The sequence below is a fragment of the Neolamprologus multifasciatus genome, chromosome 7 (assembly GCF_963576455.1).
Source record: "Neolamprologus multifasciatus chromosome 7, fNeoMul1.2, whole genome shotgun sequence".
NCBI lineage: Eukaryota > Metazoa > Chordata > Actinopteri > Cichliformes > Cichlidae > Neolamprologus > Neolamprologus multifasciatus.
The window spans coordinates 6,231,416-6,250,749 of record NC_140445.1 but is presented as its reverse complement, the minus strand read 5'-3'; the positions used below and the strand labels follow the sequence as shown (position 1 = coordinate 6,250,749).

Here is a 19,334-nt window from a genome sequence, read left to right as displayed (position 1 = left end):
GAGGACAGACTGTGTTTATTAAGAATGCAAAGTTAAAGAAGAAAAGAAAAGAAAAGAAAAGAATATGTTTAATGAACTATCCAAAAATCTCAGCAATTAGACAGAGATGCATTACCATGTTGATAAGGTGCTAAAAGGCCACATCAAAATATTCTAAACAATCTTGAAAGGGAAAAAATGATCAGGGAGAGATGACCCATTTAAATTATTACCTAATTCTAATAAATAATTATTATTAATTATAATTCTTTTTCAACAGTCGTATAATCTTTCCTCTTATTAGGATGTTTTAAAGACTGAATAGATAGAAGAAAATGTGGAAAGATGTCACTCATTCATTTCTTTTTTAAATCAAAAAGCACAAATCTAACAACTGACACTTTCAGTGCAACACACATAATTATAGGTGAGCAATGGATGGATATTTTGCAGGTGAACAAACCAATATATAAATAATTGCAAATAATACAGTCAGGAAAACATGTGCAGGAATGTGTTGTGGCCAGACACTGCCTGGTCTGTTGAATGCACAGAAACATAAGAGGGCTTTTAATTTGAAATGGACACCGAACTGTTGAATTAGTGTTAACAGCATAATGCTGAAAAACGAGAGTTTGTCTAGTGGAGGATACATACACTGCATACACTAATCACATACTAATAATAACAAAAGCTTGCTTCAAATAAAGCCCAGCTGCCTTTGAAGCTGTAGTAAATAAAAGATGCTTTAAGAACATACAGCTTACATAAACTAGCGGGAGTGCCACTGAGAGCCAACGGAGGCTGCAGAAAATGTATACAGGCAAACAACTGTATACATAAGTATAAGCATAAGTGTATTATCATCTCTTATATCACATTACATGACTTGTACACATCTATGCTAACTGGTCACTTCATTAGGCACACCTAGTTAGCAGTGTTGGGGAGTAACAGAATACATGTACCGCCGTTACGTATTTAAAATACAAAATATGAGTAACTGTATTCCGTTACAGTTACTGTTTAAAAAGGTGGTATTTAGAATACAGTTACTTTGTTGAAATAAATGGATTACACTGCGGTACTTCCCTGTTTCATATTGTGGCGGGTCAGGACTGTTTGGGTTTTGTTTGACAGCTACTTTCTGTAGTTACAGGCGGCAGCGTTACGGTTGCCATGGTTACAGGGTGACGCTCTCGCTCTGCGTGTTTCCTGGGTGAGAGAGACCTTTTTGTTGTTGTTGTGCTAAGCTAATAGGCAGAATGCTACAGGTATAGCTCTAAAGAATGTAGCATCATAGGCAGTGTAGTCCGTGCTGCAGGGAGAATGGATTGCCATACACGTTATGTGTCTGTGAGCGAGGGAGGGAGAAAAAGGAAAAGTACAGATGTCATCGAGCAAAAACGGGAGCTGGAAGCATGTAAATATAATAATAACCACTGCAGCCAAGAAGAGTGCCTGACGAGCCCAGTTGTAAGTAAGCTATTAAGACTCGACTGTACACCGTGTTCGTGTTTTCCTCCAAAAACAATAAGTTCCTTTGGAGCAGCCTTTCAACGCCTCTCTTTGTCTCTCGCTAGCAAGGTTGACCCAGACAACAAAGTAAAGCTATTTTTCGGCTAAGAGCCCGACACAGAACCCACCGTATTAGCCAGAGGTCCCTTTACTACGGTTCGGAGCCGCGGACCTTCAGTAACAGTAATAAATCACAGCAATAGTACATTCATGTAGTTGTAAACAGCATGATAATATATTAAGTAATCCAAAGTATTCAGAATACGTTACTCTCATTGAGTAACGTAATGGAATACGTTACAGAATACATTTCGGGGCATGTATTCTGTATTCTGTAATGGAATACATTTTAAAGGTAACCTTCCCAACACTGCTAGTTAGTACCAAGTTCCCTGGTGAAACTGGCTATTTGAGCTTTGTGACATGGTACACTGTAGTCATGAAGGAATTTACATGGTTAGCTGAATGAACAGGCAGGCTGTGGCACTGAAGTCATGCTCAGTTGGTACGAAGGGGTTCAAAGTGTGCTGGGAAAATATCTGACAAACTGACCGGACTTCTGCATGAGTGAGGGGCTCTGAATATGACCCAGAAACCAAAACACAGAAGGTTGTGCAGGGTCCAAACAGCCATAACCAGGAGCATGCTTATTCAACATTTATATGTTTACGCATCTTAGAATTCCGACCGAATGTCAATGAGGAGGTTTAATGTGAAACACCTGGACTTTGGTGGGTTCCATTGTGCAAACAGAAATTGTCAAATTAGGTATTGTTTTACATTTTTATCGTTAAATTAACAATTAAATTAACAATTGTTAAATTAACAATTAGGGCATTAAATAAACAATGACGCAAATGCTTCCGTTCTTAAAGCACACTTGAAAGGGTCTCTGGTTGTGACAAACCCACAGAGAATGATTATCCAAACTGCGGTTCCGCACTGCAACGCATTTTAATGTCTCTCGCCTCATTGTTTTAGGGTTATTGGCCACAAGTTTATTTCTTTGTCTCACAGTCCTCATCAGTGCTGTTTCCAGCCATTAAAAAATGTAATATCCCTGTGTATCCCTCTGTTTACAGGGCATCTGTATTTCCATCTGTATGGACCACATAAAATATGCAATATTTATTTCCAGACTGCAGAAGTGATTGATGGACGTTTGAGACAACTGGATAAAATGTTGTCGTCCATTAGCTAAGGAGAGAGTTTGCCTCTTATCTGCTAGGTAATAGCACCCTGTAGCTTCAGAGAGATAATGTTTGTTGATACCTCTTTCTTGTGAAGCAGCCTTTTCAAACTCATCTAAAAGCTTGGCTAAGAATGTCTGCTGAGATAAGACGCTTTAAAGAGGAAAACCTAGAGACACGACTGAGCGCTCTGGATCTTACTTTTTTCTTTTTTTTTCTTCCTGCAAGTCATTTTGAATCAAACTCGCACAAAAACAAAGGTCTGAAATTTTGAGGCTCCTTGCCCTGCAGACTTGATTATGCTTGAACAATAGCAGTGATAAACTCAGCTTTCACAATGTCTGCAGTAGTTGTTTACCAGTGGCATGCCATCACATGAGCAAGAATCTGTTCTAGGTTTTTAACAGCTGCCGAAAGCCGTGTTTATATTACATTTCATCTGTGGTCGTGAACCCATTCTTCTTTAACGGTGTTTATTATTTGTCGTTCCTGCTAAGCAGAGCTAAGAGCTTCTCTTAACAGTACAGCAGAGAATGCTTAAGCCAGGGTGAGAACAGCTAATTTATGGATGCCATTAGAGTTTAGTACTTGATGTTTTTCTTTGCATAGTACTGTGCAACTTATTTCAACTTCTACTTTTACTTTATACAGAATCACTGAGGGAAGCAGCCTTGCAGAATGATTTATGTGGAAATATTTGGAATCAATTTAGCAGAAACGAGTTCTAAGCACAGAGATGAAAACAGCATCCTGAAGTTTTGAAAGTTGAGTTTTTCCACACTGTGAAAGGGATTTGCACACAACACCCCATATTTTCTAAGTAATACAAATAATTATAAATTATTATAAATATTTATAAATAAAGCTTTTATTTCACGCTTATTGGCTACTGGATGCAAATATCTAACCATCCTCATCACCAGCAACTCTGTGCATTTAGACATGTAGATGTGTTCAAACCAAGCACTGGGTGATTTAAGTGATTTTGAACGCCGACATTGTTGTTGGTGCTGGTCTGAGTATTTGAGAAGCAACTGATCTGCTAGATTTTCCCGCACAACCACCTCTAGAGTTTACAGAGAATGGTCTGGAAAAGGGAAACTATCCAGTCAGCAGCAGTTCTCAAGAAAAAAATGGAACAGCAACTCAACAAAACACTCATTACAAATGAGGTATGCAGAATTCTCTGAATTCACATCATGTTAAACCATGATGAAGATGGGCTACAACAGCAGATGATCACACCCGGTGACATTCCTGTGAAGAACGGGAAACAGACTCAACAAAACTGAAAGTGGTAAGTCTCACTTTCTGCTTACACATTTGGATTGTAAGGTCAAGATTTGGTATAAACATGGTGATGGTGGTGTAGGAAATGTTTTCTTGGCAATGCTTTAGGCCCCTTAGTACCAACTGAGTATTGCTTAAACACCTACCTGAGTATTGTTGCTGAACATGTCTATCCCTGCTTTGCATGATTGCTTCCAGCATGACAGGATGCCATGTTACAACGCTTAAATCATCCCAAATGAGTTTCTGGAACATGGCAGTGGTAAATGGACGGATACTTAGGCAGCAGCTTTCTACTCAACTTGAGCGCTAAAAGAGCTTTTACTAGAAGTCTCAGTCACCCAATCACACACACATTCATAGAGTGCTTTTATCTAAACCACAGCCACCTCAATCAGTTCAAATGGCCTCCACAGTCACCAGGTCTCAGTTCTAAAGATAGCGGGGAGTAGAGCAGGGCGATATGACCAAAAATATTTATCACGATATACATTTAAAAATTTGCGATAACGATATAACTGACGATATAATTGACACTAGACAAAATACTTTACAACTCCACAACTTTATTAGTGCAAAAAAACCCATCAATGTATTTTCACTTAAACAAGCAGCTGTTTTAAGTGCATTAAAGTTACATAAAAATGTAACAGTGCAAATTCCTTGCTGACAGTTTAACCAAAAGGCATTTCCAGTGGAAATTGGCCGACATATCCTCAGCATAACCATGTATAATATCCACAAAACTTAAAGAGGTTATACGCACACAATACGGGAATATTATGTTGAAGCACAGTACGTATCACTCCGCGAGTCTCCTGCTTAATATAGCCGTAATGCTCCGACAATCCATCAAACGGTGCGGCTTCGTAGCTTAGCGAAGTCGTACTAAAATATTTGACAGATCTTCGAGCGCCGTGTACATAAAATCGTTTAGAGGTCAGTAAACACAACCAGAATTCATACATAAGGCACACGGGATTATAAGGGGCACTGTCAATTTTCAGAAAAATCAAAGGATTGATTTTAAGTGTGCCGTATTTTCCAAACAACACGGTAAAAACGACGGCCCGCTAGCATGCTCTACCAAAAATAGTGCTTTGTTGTGTATCTGACGGACGAAAGCTAAACCAGTTCCACCACTGAAGTTGCAGCATTTTTACAAACCAGTTCTGGTTCATCCGTTTCATTTAACGATCCACTTTCGCTCTTCTCATTCTGCGTCGCCGCCATGTGCGTATGTAAACATAGGCAGTGCGCATGCGCGTTTTACCCATATTCTATCGCGATATTTCATTTTCCTATCGTTGCTCAAAATTACACCGGTATTACCGTGAACGGTATGATATAGCCCAGCCCTAGCGGGGCCAGTACTAACAAGATGTAAACTGGCCTGTTATTGTAAATGAGTATTTTGATACCTAATTAAAAAACAGTTATGTACTGTAATCACTTAGGAATAAAAGCAGTATCATGACAAATGGAAAATCACTTTCATCAAGTCCATATGTACCTATGTTATTCAAAGTGCCCAGTGGGGTGCTGGTTTAGCTTAGTGGGTGAGCAAGTGACCACCTGCCCAGAATTCCCCATATCTGACCTGTGACCCTTTGCTGTGTCTTCCCCTCTGTCTGTCTTCACTGTCACTATCCAGTAAAGGCAAAAATGCCCCCCAAACATATAGATTAAAAAAAGACTGTGCACACTGGTTAATTATGCTACACAACTAATGATTTACCTTGGAGATGCTACCTTCATCGAGTCAGGTTACGGGACATTAAGTGGCACAAGATACAGAGATTGCAGTTCTGAATGGTTTCCTTAGCAACAACTATAATTGGCTTCTTCAACAAAGCCAGTGAATGTGAACATGGTCACCATATGCTCAGGATCAACTTTGTGCCAGTTTCAATCAGGTTGTTGCTGTTGTTTACCTTCACTACGGCTATAACACATCACTGTAGCATCACGTAGGGATAGGTTGCATCCAACATGTCGGATTGCAGACATTAGTACACTCATTACCCGCTGCGTTAATATTGCTGACCTTTATACCTAGTGGCACATTAGATCAATACGATATCACTGTGCAAGATGCATGATGCAAATACGCTTTCACTCATGGAAGTTTTCAGCTTGCAGAACGCAAACACTGAAGGAATAAGCTGCTGTAACCGTGAAGACCATTTTAAAGAGAATTTATCTTTTTTTTACTTTCCAGACTCCCTGCAGTTTTAATCAAGGCTGAAATTTGAATGCACATAAGTAGGAAATAAGAAGAATCCTGTTGATGAGTTTAATATAAGCACATATTTAATTTCTTTACTGCTTTCATCTAAGCAATCTTAAGATTTACCACTTATTTTTGCCCCTATGTTTTGTTTTATTATCCATGTGTTATATTACTTTATCCCCCTGAATCTGAGCAAACAGAACAGCTTTATACACTCAAGAATTCTGCTACTTCTATCAGCAGGTCCATCATGATCCCAGCGACCCAGTTCCTCCGACAGCCATGAATTAACACTGTCTTCATCATGTTTGATAGATGATGTGATGATGTGCTGTAGATCATAAACCTTTCCTTCTCCCTACTGTCTTCTATCATATGATTCTGGTAGTTTCAGTAACGATGAGCAGTTCTTTCTCCAGAACTGGGCATGCATTTAAAAAAGTTTTCTTAAAGCCTAATTTGACCTTTTTTTTACCAAAACCTAGTCACAGTTTACATTTCGTGGGTAAATCCTCTGTATTTACAATCACGAAGGCGCCTCTGAGTTCTGAATTTTGACTCTCCAAGTGAGTGCTTTTAATTTTTTTTTCTAAGCCTGTCACTGGTAATAAAAGTAGATGAGTTAAAATACCTAGGGTCAGCCATCAAAGGCAACAGGCAGTGCACAAGAGAGGTGAAGAAGAGAGTGAAGGCTGGGTGGAGTGGGTGGAGACGAGTGTCAGGTGTGATTTGTGACAGACGGATGGCAGCAAGACTGAAAAAGGTTTGCAAGGTAGTGAAACCTGCTATGATGTATTGCTTGGAGGTGATACAGACATTAGGAAGAGCTGAACATGTGTTGATGATGCTAAGATTTCATTGTGAGTTCCCAGGATGGACAAGACTAGAGATGAGTGCATCAGAGGAACAGGTCCGGTTGATCAGTTTGGAGATAAAGTTATAAATGCAAGGCAGAACCAGCTCCCACTACTTTTAAGATTAGCCTTAAAACTTTGCTTTATAGCATATAGTTAGGACCGGATCAGGTGACCCTGAATCTTTCCTTAGTTATGCTGCAAAAGGCCTAGTCTGCTGGGGACCTCCCATTATGTAGGCGAGAAGCAAAGGGGCAGCCTCCCTGCCCCCCAACCATGGTTCTGTTTAAAGGGAATTATTCTTCCCACTGTTGCCAAGCTTGTTCAGAGGCCGACATGTGATTGTTGGGGCTTTAATTTACAATATAAAAGCACCTTCAGGCGACTGATACACTATATAAATACAGTTGAACTGGGCGACCCACCGTGGCATCACATAATGGTGCCAAAAGAAGGAGAAGGAGCAAAACCTGTTACTAAAATAGTTAATTATTTAGTTAAAAAATGTGGCTTTAGATACTTTAAAAGTTTCTGCTCTTTATGTAAAAGGCTTGTTTTTATTTTTTTAGCCTCCTCCATATGATTCGAGACATCTTTGAACTGCACGTTCCCATGAGCACCTATTAAATGAACGCCCAGCTTAAACATTAAATTCAACACTCAAATTATAATGTAAAAACTTACTTTTGAACCTATGAAAATAGAGGGACAACATAAAAAAAATCCCCACTTAATGCCATGCAATATTAACAAATTAATGGTGTGACAAGGCACTTTAATCCCATCAGTTCAGTGTGTTGGTGTACAACAGTAAAGACATGTCATGTCACAATAAGACGGGTAAAACCTAAAGCTTTCTGAATATGTCGACAAAAGCTCTGCATTACACGGACGTTAGAAGTAGAGCAGAGTCAGCACTATGATTTGTGAAATGAGGCAGGTAGAACACAATCCTCCTGTGCGCAGCTCTGCACTTTTCAAGCAGCTGGGATGAAAAAAATGATCTACAATATGTGTCCCCGACACAGTGCCTGGCTTATGCTCTCAGCTGGCACAAATACAAAGCGTGCAGCTTGTTCTGCTGTGCTCTGGCTTTGATGTGCCAAATAGGTGATGCATTTGCTTCGATATTTCACACCCAACATCCTGCTTTTAAAAAAAAACCTGAAACACAATGCAGCTCAGAATATCTTTATTTTGTACTCAGATCAACCGTGTTAGATTTCGAGGCTCACCGCGTTCCTTCCAAACCCACTTCTGCTCAATGTTTGAATTTTTTTTAAAATACTGAAAACACTGTTGTTCTTTGATCTAGTGGCTTCATCCAGTTACATTTGTTACAGCCCTTTCTAAAGCCACAGGGTGTCTCAGCTTGTCGGCTTCTCGTGCAGGGTGCAATCAACGCACCAAGGCCTCAGCTCTATACAGCTGGTGGCAGTTAATTAGATTCAGGAGCTCCACTAATCAGTAAGCTCACTAAAGGAAGTTGACAATTATAATTAAAAAAGGTCAGAGAGGTTCTGATTAATATAATTGTCTGAGTTGTGGTTTCTATGGGGTTTTTTTTATGTGACTATACATAAAGGAATTACAGGTACACCTAAAAAGCTTCTAATAGCTGCTGTGATTTAAGGGGTGGCGTATATCAGTGCAATCAGTGCAGAAGTGGATGTTAAAGCAGTACAACATGCTTCCTGTCAGCCCACCGCTTCTCTTTGTATCCTAATTCATACCTAGGCTAATATATTTATTCCTCCTGTCAAAATTAGACTCCAATTCCTGTCAAAGTCATTATCTGGACAACATTGTGTTCATTTTCCCTTGGAAAAAGTTACAATGAAGGATGACTCCAGCCACTGTGTTGCTTGACTGATAAAGTAGCTAGACAGGATTGATCTTCCATTTTTGCTTCTAATATTTTAATATTCTAAAGACTTTATTTTATTTTATTAGATAGTGACAGCTGAACAACCAGAAGGTAAGATAGTGATGGATGACATGCAGTAAATGGCCTGCGGTGGAAGACAGCGGTGGCTTCTGCTGTGAGAACAGAGGCTCTGCTACATGGAGCTCACTCTAACAGGTACTCTGTAGCACACCCTGACTTTTACTTTACCTCATATGTTATTTCTTTGTTTTTTAATTCTGAAAAAAGGCAAGCTTGAATATGCCTAATTCAGTATCACTGCATAAGTGGTAGAAAATTGATAGGTTAATGGATTTTGCAAAAAATGACAGCATGATTTTGAAGACAAGAAGGAAAAACGTGAAGGATTTCAGAGTATATTTATATACTATATATGCACTTTATGTAGTATATAAATATACTATATTATAGAATATTTTAAGGATAAAAGATCTGATGTCTCAACAGGACCTGGATAAACTAGTCCATGCATTCGTCTTTAGTAGGCTTGACTACTGTAACAGCATCTTTACAGGTCTACCTAAAAAATCAGTCAGACAACTACAGCTCATTCAGAACTCTGCTGCTCGAGTCCTCACTAAGACCAAAAAAGTGGATCACATCAGTCCAGCTGTGAGGTCTTTACTCTGGCTGCCTGTCTGTCAGAGGATAGACTTTGAAGTTCTGATGCTGGTCTATAAAGCTCTGAATGGTTTAGGACCAAAATACATCAGTGACCTCCTGACCCAGTATGAACCTTCCAGATCCCTCAGGTCATCTGGATCCAGTTTTTTATCAGTTCCCAGAGTCAGAACCAGACACGGAGAAGCTGCATTCAGCTTTTATGCTCCTTATATCTGGAACAAACTCCCAGAAAACCTCAGATCAGCTGAAACACTCAGTTTATTTAAATCCAGGTTGAAGACTCACCTGTTCTCAGCTGCATTTGAATAAAGCACCAAATCCGCACTTAAGCTTAAATTTCAAAACTTACATTTTAACTACTGATTTTATCTACTGTTCTGATTTTATCTGTTTTGATTTTATATACTGTTTTGTTTGTTTGTTTGTTTGTTTGTTTGTTAATTAGTTTGTTTGTTTGTTTGCTTGTTTTAATCCATTTTAAATCATGCTTTTTATTTGTTTTTGTTTCTAATGTCTCTGTAAAGCACTTTGAATCACCTTGTTGTTGAATTGTGCTGTACAAATAAACTTGCCTTGCCTTGCCTATATAAAGTGCCTCTAGACAGATACATAAAGTTAACATTATAGTATAAAACACGGATGCAGTTAAATTGAAGCCACTATAAAAGGGCCTAAAAGCCTGCATGGTGATAGCTGTGGTTTAAAAAGAAAATACTACTGCTCCTATAGAAGTCTGAGATCTCTATAAACACTTTTAATGCCAAGTTTTTGGGCCCAGTCGCTCTTTTTTAGGTCAAATTGAACAAAAAATTGAATCTATTTTGCAACTATTGATCATTCCGTGTTTCAAAAAAGAGAAGTACCTGTGCTATGAAACTGCACTCTTGACCACTGACACTTTAGGGCAGACAAGTTGTTAGCCAAATGAGCGCGCAGTTTCACTGTCAGTTCATTCAACCATCCTGGAACTAACATGGTGACAACAGAAACGCTCATCTTGAGGCTTCAAAACAATATTTTATGTCTCTCTGTCCACCTGTCTATGATGTCTATGTTGCCTCAGCCATTTAGTTAAAAATGAATAAGAAAAGAAATGCATGGTGTTTTAGACCTTTGTTTGAATGCAAGGTTTCAAAGACTTCCAGGCTGTGAGGTCATTAATATTCTACAGTAAATTCATTCACATGAAGTAAAAGCAGAGGTGCTACATGCTGAAAATCAGATATTCATAGAAAAAAAGTATTTCAAGTGGAAATAGAAGCAGCTCTGATAGTCAGCAGAGATGAGATTGGATCCACTGTCATCCCCAATAATACATTACTGCCATGGTAAGAGAACAGTGATGATGGAAATGAAAGAATTAGGGCTCATGCTTAATACTAGGGATGCAACGATACCAATTTTTTCAAACCGATACGATACCGATACTTGGATCTGAGTACTTGCCGATACAGAGTACAAAAACCGATACTTCTACCACACACACACAAATACAATGAATTGGAAGACAGGTTTTATTTTATTCTCTGCCAATAAAAAATAAAATGTTAATAAAAATGACCACAAAAAAATTTCAAGTGAAAAATAAGCACTTCTGTTAAATTATTGCAGAGTCTCCACATTGTAATTTAACAAAATATCACTGAACTATTGGCACTGTCTCGAGCTTTCAGAATAATAAATAAACACTTCTGTTTGGAATAAAATAAATACAAATTAGGTTTGAGAATAAAATAAACTTTTAAATTATTGCAGAGTGTCCATAATGTAAAAAAACAAACAAAATAATGAAAGTATTTGGCATTGACGAACAAACTCCTCATCTGCCCGTGGATCATCAGTCCACTGTGCCGTTAAATCAAGGACTGACATCGCACACACTGCTTGTCTTTACCTCTTCAGAAAGTTTTGGCACCATTATCTCCCTGATTTTCCACGACCGGCATTGGCTGGTCATCCAGAGCGATAAAATGAGTCAGAGCCTCTGTTATTTTAACTGCCCGTGGATTTTCTCTTGACATTTTTCATCGCTTTTCCAAAACTTGAGTTAAAGTTGGCTGTTCCGGTCCACACTGCTGACATTTTGTTTAGCCTAGCTACAGCAGCCTCCAGTTTCTCTTTTTTTTCTGGAGCCGCCAGTCTCACTCGCCTAACCCTGTGCCTGTTTAGCGCGGGATGTCCCCCTAGTGGCCAATCTAAAAAACTACAACAGAAATGACAAGCCACCCTCTGATTAATGAAATAAGTTAGTATCGGTTCATGGTATCGGTTAACTTTTACGAGTATGAGTACACACACATTTTACAGTATCGGCCCCGATACCAGTATCGGTATCGGTGCATCCCTACTTAATACAAATGGTTAAATATGATAATTATTATGCACCTGGCAACAGCTTAACACCCAGCTGAGATTGGTGTGTTTTGACAAACTGATTTTGTTGGTTGCTGTTTTGTTGCTCACCGGATGCTTTTAATGACCAGCACTTTGCAAATCTGGTCCTGAAGGGTGCCATTTGGATACATCTTTATTTCTTTTAATCGCAAATGAGCCACAAGGCATCTTCACGAATCCCATCAACCACTCGTTGCACAGGAAATGGTGGGAAAAAGCAATGCATTTCAGATTGTGAAACAGAATGCTTTACCAACAGGAAGCACATCAGCAGAAGAGATCAGAGTTAGATTTTCACTGCCCAACAATGCAAATGGATTGTCCTGATAGAAGCCTTGGCAGAGGCGTGCTCCTGCCTCTGAACCAATTGAAGCTTAAAACCCCAAAGTGAACACACAGATGGCTGCTTTTATTGATTTGGACTAAATCTCTCTTTGATGAGGCGTTGTTTAAATCAGCAAAACACTTAAGGCCGCCCGACCGTTCAGAAAGGCTGACTTGTTTTGAGGCTCAGAATAAGCAGAAATTGAGGTTTAAAGAGGGCCTCCAGCACTGTGAGACTTGAATGCTCCTGCCAGTTTCATATGTTTAATTTAACATACGTTATTTTGACAGTCACTCACATTTGCATGTACATATAAACCACGTTACCCCTTGTTAAGCGAACGCTGTACAGAAATTGAATAATGCAATATTTAAATATTCAAGTTTTTCTGGAAATGTCAGCGTATTAGCCTAACAATCATCCTAACAGACCCTTAAATATCTGTACAGACTTTTGTGTCTTGCAGCTATTGAACTATTTGACTGGATGTCCAAAATTTCATGACACTCCATCCAAGAGATTTTTGTAAGATAAATAGCTGATAAAGGAGAAACAACAGTGGTTACAAAAGTATCTAAAAGGCTTTGAGCCGAACAAAGGCTGCAAACAAACAGCTAATAGCTAATAGCACAATCCAAATAGAAGCATGGCTCAACTAGCAGTTGTTCAAAACCACAAAGCTTTTACACAGTGTGTGAACTTTTTTTCCAAGTTTTCTTTTTTTGTATTGTTTGTTTTCTCCACCTCTTCCTTTCTTTCTTTGAAGCTGTCCACATCTTGTGAGAATGTCGCTTTTGTGAGAGCAAATTAACTGTATACTAAGCAGTACCTCGTTAATCAGGACCTCTACCTCGCAGTATGCAAAGTTTCTCTTTATCTGTCTTTGTTCTGTGATGGCTGAAACAAGCTTGCAATCAGAGCCTTTTTAAAGGAAGTGGTACATTATATATGGTTGATTTGGGGGTGCTAATGTAAATGAGACTGGGTCTGTAGTAGATCAGACATATCTTTCTACAAACCATTTAATAATCATTTTTAATGTGAATCCTGGGCTGTCTAAACATAGCCTTCTCTCTCTCTGCTTCATTTTGCAGTTCATTAACAGCTCTCTATACATCCTGATAATAACCTTAACCCTTTATCACCCAAGTATCACACGGGCTGCCTGGACGTATTTGGTAATTTTGGCTGTAGAATCACAAAATAATGGGCATCTTTTAGGAAACATTTGAATTTTCTCCACAGCCCAAAATGACTGAGATGTTACGGTCATGTGAAGCGCACATGGTAGAATCTAGGTGGGGCCGATTCTTGTGAAATAGGCCTGCCATTCACTACTCTAACTGATGTTAACTGTTAGGGGACTTTCTACTCTGGCTCATTATTATTGGCTTTGTTTTTGCTCCTCCGGTGCATTACCATCTCTGTGGTTGCATGCATTAGTGGTGAAGAGTGGATACCAAGGTCCCTATGCCTCTGAAGAAATCTGATTATCGCCCTCTGTTTAGTCTCTGTACAGAGCAGACGCCAATCAGGGGCACATAAAACACTGTCATGATGATTTCTGTTTAGTCCTGTATACTATCCAGCACACCTACACAGACAATAACCTGCAATTACACCATTGTACTGATGTAAGCATCACCAGGAGAGCAGCAATAATTATTTTTGCGTCCTACACTGAAGCTTAATATCTTCGTCTATAGATATCTGTATATAACTGACACATGCAGTGTGTAAAGTGTTAGTCAGCTGGTTGGATAAATGTCCATGTGATTTGATACAAATTTTCATCTTCTAAGAAAGGTCAGTTCTGATCATCTGTTGATCTTTAAATTCTTTTCGTTTTAACCAATAAGATTATAGTCTCGGGGTCGACTGGTCAGGTGTTTGGTTGATATGTGCTCATCTGACCAAATTCTAACTGGCCATTAATCGTCAGTGTCAGGAACAGAAATCAGCCAGGTCGTTATATTGTAAGATATAGAAACATGCTTCTGGAAAATGATGTAAATAACTGACCATTGTTTTGTGTTTGAACTGTTGGTTCTGCTTTTGTTTGGTAAGACAAAATATGCGAGGTAAAGGTGGGAGTACAGCAACTCATTTTCAGTTAGTAGTTTTTAAATCTTTCCAGTAGCGGAGCATTTTATTTTGAAAGGAGAGAAGATCTCATAACTTATTGCAGTTTGGTAGAAATTGTAATTTTGAATTATTTATCATTGAAATAATATTTTGTATCAAAGAGATAAAATATGTGTTTGTGTGTGCTGTTAGTTGCAGTTCTCAGAATTAAAATCAGAGTAGTCAAAAATCTGTATTGGTTGGTCACATGGTCATTGGATGGTCAACTGGAACTGACCAAGAAAACTGCAGTCAGTGTCTCTCTAGTTAAGTTCATAAGTTGAAAATTGGAAGACAAACATTAAAGTTTCACATCTGTGGAGTCACACAAGGGTTAATGTAAAATTTGGCAGTACGTAAGTAAGTCTACGATCTATGAAATTGTTTGTATTGTGAGTTCAGGTCTTCTAGCTTTCTGCTGCCTCACCATGGATATTTAATGCTCAACATTAAATATCCATGATACATGGATATATATATCTATATATATATAGATATATATATATATAGATATATATATATATATCTATATATATATATATAGAGAGAGATATATAGATATATATATAGATATATATCTATCTATCTATATATATATATATATATATATATATATATAGATATATAGATATATATATATAGATATCTATCTATATATATATATAGATATCTATATCTATATATATATATATATATATATATATATATATATAGATATCTATATACATATCTATATCTATATCTATATCTATATATATATATATCTATATATATATCTATATATATCTATATATATCTATATATATATATATATATATATATATATATATATATATTAGGGATGCAACGATACCAATTTTTTCAAACCGATACGATACCGATACTTGGATCTGAGTACTTGCTGATACAGAGTACAAAAACCGATACTTCTACCACACACACACACACAAATGCAATGAATTGGAAGACAGGTTTTATTATATTCCCTGCCGATAAAAAATAAAATCTTAATAAAAATGACCACAAAAAAATTTCAAGTGAAAAATAAGCACTTCTGTTAAATTATTGCAGAGTCTCCACATTGTAATTTAACAAAATATCACTGAACTATTGGCACTGTCTCAAGCTTTCAGAATAATAAATAAACACGTCTGTTTGGAATAAAATAAATACAAATTAGGTTTGAGAATAAAATAAACTTTTAAATTATTGCAGAGTGTCCATATTGTAAACAATCAAACAAAATAACGAAAGTATTTGGCATTGACGAACTCCTCATCTGCCCGTGGATCATCAGTCCACTGCGCCGTTAAACCAAGGACTGACATCGCGCACACACTGCTTGTATTTACCTCTTCAGAAAGTTTTGGCACCATTATCTCCCTGATGTGTGGGCGGTTGGGAATTTCATATCGCAGCTCGAGTATGCTGAGGAGACGGTGCAATCCTATGTTTTCCACGGCCGGCATTGGCTGGTCATCCAGAGAGATAAAATGAGTCAGAGCCTCTGTTATTTAAACTGCCCGTGGATTTTACAGTATCGGCCCGATACCCGATACCAGTATCGGTATTGGTGCATCACTAATATATATATATATATATATATATATATATATATATATATATATATTATAAATAATGAATTATCAAAGCTTTTCACAAAATTCGTTTGATTTTAAACGACTTCCAATGCAACAATTCTGTGCATGTGTGATAGCTTATCTAACTTCAGTAGGTTATATTAAAACTGTATTTAGATCACATGTTTTATTTTGTCACTTACACACACATTCACACATAATATAAACACAATTAATCAGTCTTAGTGTTTTTGAACATTTGAGCACGGCTTGTCGTAAACATCCAGGAGTGCAATAATCCAAGTGTGCAGTAACCAGTACTCTAAATTCTGACGTTTCATTTGACACTGAATCTTAAGTTAAATATTTGTAAAGAGATCAAAGAAACTAGCCTATATATCCATATATATCACTATGCTTATATCACAGCAAAACGTGTAACACCGCTCAGCCGCCTAGACTAAAACAGTAAAACTGTGGCTGTGTGTAACACCTCCCCCATCTCGGGTGTACACAGCAGATAGTGGATTGGTCAAGATGGTGAAACACAATCTTTATGTTGGAAATCTTCGGCAGTATAAAGGAGCTTGAGGCAACTGTTACTGGGATCTGGGATAAACTTGAATTGAGTTGAATTAGAAGTAATTGGCTGTGCAGCTCTCTTGCTTTGGGGACACACATACGGATCCTTAAACTTAAATCAAACAGCTGAAAGTAACACACACAGCTTTCATTTGTTAATGTTAATCATACATATCAATCTGTACGTCACTCTGGCAACTCAGCATATGAATTTTTGTAATCTGTATTTTGTGTTCTTGGGTGTTTATGCTGAAATGTTGAAAAATAAACCTGAATTTGTGCTGCTTGTTAAGCACAAGGCTAATAGATAAAGTGCACGCCACGTTATGTGACAGACTCATTTTATTTAGAAAAATTGTGAATTCTTTTTCAGTCGAATTTTTTGTTGTTGTTGACTGCAACTTCATGGTAATCAGCTGAGGAAGAAGCCAATGTTATAACCGATTTATTGAGTTTTGTAAAGTTTCACACTGTCAATAAACGATCTTAGCATTGATTAAGCTGCTACGTTCAAGTCAGCAGTGGGTCATTAAGAGAGAATAGCTGTGGTGAAAGGGTGGAATGGCACAGGAGTGAGGGTTTAAGGGGAAGAATGGGGATAATATCCTCTAAAACACTCTTGAAGTGTCAAGCAGTAAACGGTTGTAGATGGGGTGGTGTAAAAACAGATGGCGTGCGTAAGAACAGGGTCCAGCTGAGAGGCAGGGGAAGCTTTGCCTCAAGCTTGTTTTGATGCATCCAGCTGATAGAGGTGTTAGATTGGGATCCAGGATGTCTGGAGGCTAGGTCAGTGCCCCGAGGTCTTTGTTGCACTGCTCAAACCAATCCCAAATAGCTTTTGTGGTGTGACAGGAGACATCATCCTGCTGGGGCAGGCTGCTGCCAATGTTCGGGTAGGTGATGCATGTCAACGTAACATTCGCTCGTGAGCCAGGACCTGAGGTTTTCTGAGCACAACGTTGCTTTGCAAGAGGAAGATCAGTGTTATTCACCTTACAGAGAAGAGAAGAGACATTAACTTTATTGGGCTCATTCGAGAAAATCATCAGAGATTTCTAAACCAAATTTCCAATAATGTTATGTTGCCTGGCAACAATACCTTGAAAATGCAATCAAGGGTGTAATGAACCCTAACCTATTTCTCCTAACATTTAATCAATCACTCTTCTTGGAAAGCATGAAAAATAAAGCTTTTCTGCTTTCGGCTGAACATCGTTCCCATGACTATAACTTGTATCTCTAGTTCACGCATTTATTACCTGGACTACTGTAATTCATTATTATCAGGATGTCCTAAAAACTCCCTGAAAAGCCTTCAGTTGATCCAAAATGCTGCAGCAAGAGTACTGACAGGGACTAGAAAGAGAGAGCAGATTTCTCCTATATTGGCTTCCCTTCATTGGCTCCCTGTTGAATCCAGAATTGAATTCAAAATCCTGCTCCTCACATACAAGGTCTTAAATAATCAGGCCCCATCTTATCTTAATGACCTTGTAGTACCATATCACTAGGGGTGGGTTTTTATAATCGATTTATCGATTAAAATCGATTCTGGCTTGGATTACGTAAAATCGATTCATTAAAATCCTGAATCGATTTTTTTAATATAAATTTATTTTGCCCGAAATGCCAGAATCTCTGGTGAAATCTCACAAAATTTCAACAACCACCAAACAGCTAAAACAGTAAATGAGAGCAGGAACACGGATTCTGCACAAAGACTTAAACACACAGTGCAGCCCGCGGATCAGAATCAGTTAGATGTCGAATTTCTCACAGTCGGGGCGGAAAGCCGACAGCCCGCTGATTCTGATCTGTCGGCGGGTCCGCGCTTTGTGTTCACCTCCTTTATGCGCTGATTCTAAAGCTGTTAGTTTGATGTCTCTCCAAACAATTGACCGAACCAGCAGCAAAAGAGGATCCAAACTACGCTTCACAAAAACATCGTCATGTATTCACTCTTACTTTTACTGTTTTGCTTCGACCATGATGCACAGCTCTCTCTCTCTCTCTCTCTCTCTCTCCCCCTCTCTCTCTCTGTACGGTTTTCTGCATTATTCGCTTGCTTGTTACGCACAAGTCTACCGTTGTTTACAGCGCTATCGGCCGACTTTTTTTTTTTCTGTTTTATATACTTCCGAAAAGAAAACCTAATTTCTGCCGTTCAATGCTGAACAAATTTAAAATTTTTAAAATTATGCAAAATGCAAAATGCTTAGCCATGTCTCTAATAAAACCGCTGTAACTTCAGAGGTAATGTTCATATGTTGATTAATGGTTTTCTTTCGTTTTTGATGTACTGCAGAATATTTTTATAAAATCCCAGGCCAGGAAAAATCACCTTCATGTGTTTCTGTGTTTTATCTTCAGCTACTTTGACACAAAGGCATCTGCTGTGACGCTCACACCTTTGATAAAGTCTTGCGTGTGTCAGCTTCCTTTTTATAGATACAAAAATATGTAAATGTACTAATCTGAAATATAATATTTCTGACTGTCAAAATTTCCCATATTCAAATCGAAGTGAATCGAATCGAATCGAATTAAATCGAATCGTGGATCGAATCGATTCTGGACCTTGTGAATCGGAATTGAATCGATTCTAAAAATCAGTGACGATACCCAGCCCTACATATCACCCTATTAGAGCACTTCGCTCTCGCTCTGCAGGCCTACTTGTTGTTCCTAGAGTATTTAAAAGTAGAATGGGAGGC

General features: G+C 38.2%; 1 protein-coding gene across 1 annotated transcript in view; it reads right to left on the bottom strand.

The window, feature by feature from the left end:
- Window positions 1-19,334, bottom strand: part of syt9b (synaptotagmin IXb) — a 59,084-nt gene that overhangs the window by 30,078 nt on the left and 9,672 nt on the right. The window lies entirely within an intron of this gene.